Genomic DNA, 6,000 nt, shown 5'->3' with positions numbered 1-6,000 from the left:
GTGGGAATTTGGCTGGCTTGGTGGTTACGAATGTGGACTCTGAAGCCAGGAGGCCTGGGCGCACATCCAGGCTCTGCAACCTTGGGCAGGCTCCTGAACTCCTCTGTTTCCTTTCTAAAAAATGGGCAAGATATCACTATTTTTGGTGTAGAGCTACCAGAAGGATCAGAAAACTTAATATCTGTGTGTGTTTTGGAGAGTTACTGGCACATATTAGATAGTTTTACTGTGAATCATCATTATTTATAATAATTCTATGACATGCTGGATTGTACATTGTCTTTATAAATGAAATTTGTTTTGTTTTCCTAATTTCGTGAAACCTACATTTTTCCAGGGCTATTTTCTTTGGGGAAAGAGCATGCAGATGTTCAGTGTTTTCAATGTAGCGGTGTTTAAAATGTCATCATTGTTTCCTTTCTGGTGGGATATTCAGAGCCAGCTTAAAGAGAATCTACTCCAGAAAGTTCCATATTAGCAATTATGTGGGGGGTGGTGCTCATATGCCTTAATGAATGATTTATTTATTAGTATATTGGGAATGGCTTCCCCCTTCTCACACTAGCATCTTTTCCCCACTTTCCGGCCCATTTCCAAATGAGAAGGGCTGAAGTCAATCAGGAATGAAGATGTAGCATTTCTGGGATTATCTTCGAATGAGACACTGCACTGGGGGGACACAGTTTCACTCATCCTCCATGGTGGCAGTCTAAATTGCTGCTTCGGGAGCAGGCCTGGCTGTGTCTAAGGCCTCAGAATGTTCCAGAAGGCTCCTGTAACAGTGCCACTGTGGAAGAAACCACTTCTAATGTGGCAGGAAGGTATGGCCCTGCTTGGAGCCCATGTTTTCTAACTATTTCATGTTTCTTTCTTTCATCCCTGGTGTTATTTTTTGAAATTAATTTTTATTTTCAGTTCTCCCAGGAATTAACGAGTTAACTTAATAAAAGTCTTCATAAAGAAGGTAAAGGCTGGCTTTCCACATAGAGAACAAACATAACAACCCACATCTCTGCAGAGATCCTGGTCAATGCATTCTTCTAGTGGGGCTGCCACACCCCTGGGGCCTCGGACAAGCGCCTTGTAGATGACAGGGGCTGGGCTGAAGACTGTCTCTGGGGCTGTGCCTCCTCCCTGTTGTCCACTCTCCCCCTAAAGGAAATGCACTGCAATGAATTGCACAATAAAGGCATTCCTAAATTCTGGAAAACCAGCAGGCTTTGAACTCTCCTGGGGGAAAGAACCATAAAAAACAAAACTGCAAGGAATGAGACTATTTGGCCAAATGGCCAATATGCTACAACTTTCATAGGGAACTCACCGCACTTGGTACTGCCTGATGGAAAAAATGCCCTGAATTTCCCGATAAAAGATCTGAGATGTGGCAAAGGAATAAGCATTTTTTCCCTAAGACATATCTAGCTGTAAATGGAAACTGGGTCTCATGCCTCCGACAAAATATTATTTCCGTATTTACTCTAAACCTTTAGGAGTATCAGAATATAGCCTACATAGCATCAGGTACAAAGCCAAAAAAGGCTTCCAGGGTGCCATTGTTCATCCATGACCTTGACTATGTCACCCCCAGAAACCTTGAGTTGGGCAAATGCAATCACAGCAGCTTTGCCGGCTTCTTGAGCAGCTGCTAAGGATCACATGGATTCTGCTCACACCCAGTGCTTCTCATAATTTAAAAATGCTTGAAGCTGTGGGAGGCTGCCCGGCCCTCTGCATTATTCAAAAGAAAACCAGGAGGCAGCGACAATTCTTGATTCTTGCAGATAAACATTCTCCAACAACTATTAAGAGTTGGATTGCTCTACCTTCATTTAATTCCTTGTTGCTTTACTATTTGGATCTAGCATATTCTTAAAGTCTGAAAGATGGATAGAAAAGATGTAAGTCATGTAAACTGAAAAACAGGGCACCAACCCCCCAACAGACAGCTTTGAAGAGATGATGATTTTAGCTCTTGTGAATTGTTGTGTCAGAGGAACATATGCAGAAGAAAACAGGCACCGCAATGGTTATTACCAGAACAAAGTAAACCTGAACACCTAAAAGAATAAGAAAATATCTCATCCTTCTCTCTACTCTGAACTGCCTTGAAAAGAGCAAGAATTTCATACATGAGCCTGTAGCACATTACAAAATCTTAGTATGTATTTGAAATTCAAATGCACACAAAGTTCATGCATTTTATTTTCCAGTTGTTCTCAAGACTCCTAAATAAAGCATTTCCCCTGTGTGGGCGACCCCTGGGTCCCATGTGGGGTCAGTGTTTGGGTCTCTCTGAGAGGATCAGGAAGGCTGCCCTTCCAGGAAGGGCTGCAGGGACCCTGGGAACCGGACCAGTCCAGCTCACAAGTATGAAGAGAATGTCGGGAGAGGAAGTGGTGGCTATGAGTCAGCATGAGTCATCTCGTTCCAATGAGAATGAAGGCTGAGGTGTGCGCCTTTTTTTTTTTCCTTCTTAGTCGTGTGTACATCATTGGGAATGGAGGGAAATAAATGACTGGATGGTCGCCACTTTTTAAGTTTCAAATTGACATTCTAGGCAAGCGGTGCCTGAGCCCGTGCCTGTCTTCAAATGTTCACAGCACAGTTCCTGGGAAGGTGGAGCCACCAGCCTCTCCCTGGTGAGTATGCTTCTGTCATTTTTAGGGTCGCTTCTGCAGTTTGCCTTGGAGTCTGGGCTGTGGGAAACGCTGCTGCGTCCTGGCGGGGACACTGCGTTTCTTTCAGACTTTGAAGATCTGTCGTTTTAGAAAAGTGGCTGCCTCTGCCCCCAGCCCTGTGGTTACTGTCCTGTAGTGTGACTGTCAGGAGGTGTTTCTCGGTCCTTCATTGCGAGAATGTAGATGCCGGTTGCACATTCTGTTGTCTTGGAAGAAACTGCAGTGCTTGGCTGGAAAATAAGCTGCTCGGGACACCTCTGAGAAGCCAGAGTGAAGCTCAGAGATGGAAGTGGGTATACTTGTGCTAACCCAGGGTTGCTGAGGTTGGCTGAGCTTCCGCTTCTCAGAGGTGGAGGAGAGGCAGCTCCTGAGCCATTTCTGGCCTCGTGGTCGGAGCTGCCCAATTTCGGTGCAAGAAATACCAGAGAGGCAGAACTTTGGCTGCCTTCTCTAAAAGCATATGAATGATTGCAGGAGCTTATTTTGCGTCCTTTCCTTTTCCTTAACGTTGAAAGTCACAAACTGTAGTAAAATCAGGAAGAACATAAAAATGTTGGGGGTAGCGCTGGGGGTGGGGGACTGGGGAGGACTGAGGAGGGGGGCACTCAGTCTTTGAGGCCTGACTTGATCTTGATAGGTATTTCTCAGGCTGTTAGAATTCCGATGAAGCTTAGCTTTACTGTCAAGTAAAATACAGGAAACATTTTTTTTTAAATGTTGTTCTAGTTACTGTAAATGAAACGGTTAAAATGTCATAAATACCTTATGATAAACATTTTTTCAAATTTGCTTAAAAAGCAACACATCAGTAGGCAGGGTATGACAGGGAGCTTTTTCAGTACAGTCATTTGAGTGTGTGGGCTTCCTGGGTTAATAATGAGTCAGCACCCAATTTCTAAAATTGGAGCAGCTAAGAGAATGTTCAATCTGCCCCTTAGCACAGTACGGTGGCTGGCCGGCCCCCCGTAGGAAGGCTTGGCTGGTGGATCTTTGGTTAAAATTGACTTAGGATGCCCCCATTGTGTAAGTGACCAGCTCCCAGCTTGGGTCCCAGCTCCTCTGGGCTACTGCTGAGAGACCCCCTCTGCTAAGGGATCTGTCTCTAAGGCAGGAGTTAACACATTTGGCTTCCAATCTTTGGCTAACGTTGACGATTTTTAGGTTGTCTTGAGGGAACAGGTTGAACATAGTTTCTGAAATGAAAAATCTAGTGTTTATTAAGGCTAGGGCAGCTGAGGGCCGAGGCTGCATCTGGAGCCTTGAGATGTTCCGCTCGCACGTCACCTCACCGAGGGATTGGGCGGGAGAGTCGGTCACCGAGTGAACTTCAAAGTTGGCGCTCTGCATGTGACGTGTAGCGTGGGAAGATTAAGTCAGCTTAAAATGAGAGAACAAGATCCCAAGGAAGAAAACCTTCCCAGAACCTTACTCTTTTATAGATAAAAGAAGATACATATTGAGAAAATTAAAAAAATAAAATGAAATAGTTGGGCTGCAAACCAGCAGCTCTAGGACCAGATGCAGCCTTGGTGAAGGCATCCCCCACCAGATTCTGTTTGGCCTGCTCAGGATTGTTTTTTTTTTTTTGGTGTTGAGATAACTGTGGGTGGGGTCCACGCTCTCCGGATCTCAGGCGCTGCCACACCCTGATGCCACAAAGCTTGGAGAGTGCGATTACAGGGAGGCTCAGAAGCCAGGCTAAGGGCCTGCCAGCCTCGTGGGGCTGCTGTGTGGTCCCCATGGTTTAGCATCCGCCCAGCCCCCAGAACAGGGCCTGGATGGAGAAGGAGCTCCATCAACACTAACTCTGCTAGACTCTCTTATTAATTTGCCCTCTGAAGGCACTTGGGCTTGTGGTCCTTGAGTTAGCTCCACGCCTTTTTCAAGAAAGATCCTGCAGTTCCAACGTGAGCAGTGGTTGTTTCCCAGGCTAACAATCCCGTGCCAACTAGGAGCCTCCACAAGTCAGGTGCCAGGCATTTCTAAGCCGGGAGAGCAGCCCCGCTTGTCTCTCTGGGTGAGTCCTCTCAGGGTGAGACCCTGTCTCCTTGTAAGCACTTGGAGACGTGCCACCTTCATGGAGACGGGAGCCAGTAAAAGGCAAACTGCCTTAGACAGCGCTTCCGTGCGGTGTGGACACCAACATTCACTCATCCTTGTTTCAGAGAAGGTGCCGGGTCCCAGACATGTGCTTATCACTGGGTCCCACGTCCTTCAATTCTTTAAAGGGTTTTGAGGTGGCTGATTTTTATTCTATACATTGATCATGTTTTTTCATGCAGAATTTGGGCAGTTGTCTGGACAGTAGGAGTTGAGTCACCTCCTACCCATGAGAAACAAGCCTGTAGGGGGACTGACATTATCACTTCTGTCATCAAGAAATAAGGCCGTGGGCATCCTGAATATATAGCATGTATTAATCGAACTGCGAAAATGAAATGCAGCCAGTGATGACTGCTGGAAGTTGGTCAATGTCCTGTTGTCACGGTGCCCTCAGCCTAGGGACTGGCCTGTGGCTCACTGGACCTGTCTCCCACTCTCCACCTCTCATCAGCACCTGGACCTGGTGCACCTGGTCTACCTCATGTCCAGCATTTTCCACAGTACCTGACTGCTGTCCCCACCCCTTGTTGTTGTGTGGTGAACTCGTCCCTATATTGGCAAGTTACTTAATTCCTTGGTGTCCTGCCTTCCTCATTGTAAAATGTGAATAGTCATAGCACGAGTGTCATGAGTTCTTGTGAAGATTTTATGATTAGCACACAAGTTACAAGGAGACACGATAACTGTTACGTACATACTCATTCGTTCAGAAATATAACAGAAAGCTTAGTGTCTCCATCTGGGTCCCTCTGCCCTGTGGGAATCCATAAAGAATTGATTCGCATCCCCCGGAAGTGAGATCCCTCTTGCGTCATCAATTACATGGCATGTTCTGCATTTACAGGACATTGATTTATTAGGTAAATGGGGAATTGGTTCGCTCCAGGAAAACCTGGAGTTCTAGATATCATCATCATCATCATCATCATCATCATGGTCATCGTCATTGACATCTCACAATAAGAACTCCCATTGTATTCAGCCCTAACTATATGGTAGCAACTTTACGGTATTCCCTTTACCCTCTCCCCACCCCAATATCCATCCTGGAAGATGGGAAGGATGATTGGTTTGTTGACTCACTCAAGGCGGTGGGACTCTCCAGCAGGCATCAGGCATGGCATCTGCTTCAAAGAACGTGTCGGCGGCAACAGGGGAGCCCCTTGCACTCACTCAGGCAGGAGAATCAGGAAAAGCAGCAGCTCTGCAGGGCTTTGTG

General features: G+C 46.2%; 1 long non-coding RNA gene across 1 annotated transcript in view; it reads left to right on the top strand.

The window, feature by feature from the left end:
* The first annotated feature begins 2,475 nt into the window (after positions 1-2,475).
* Positions 2,476-6,000, top strand: part of LOC106993126 (uncharacterized) — a 64,671-nt gene continuing 61,146 nt past the window's right edge. The window contains exon 1 of the long non-coding RNA XR_001439282.2: positions 2,476-2,639. This is a non-coding gene — a long non-coding RNA (uncharacterized LOC106993126). The remainder of the gene's footprint in view (positions 2,640-6,000) is intronic.

This window comes from Macaca mulatta, chromosome 13 (genome assembly GCF_049350105.2).
Source record: "Macaca mulatta isolate MMU2019108-1 chromosome 13, T2T-MMU8v2.0, whole genome shotgun sequence".
In the NCBI taxonomy this organism is placed as follows: domain Eukaryota; kingdom Metazoa; phylum Chordata; class Mammalia; order Primates; family Cercopithecidae; genus Macaca; species Macaca mulatta.
This window is presented reverse-complemented; position numbering and strand designations above follow the sequence as displayed.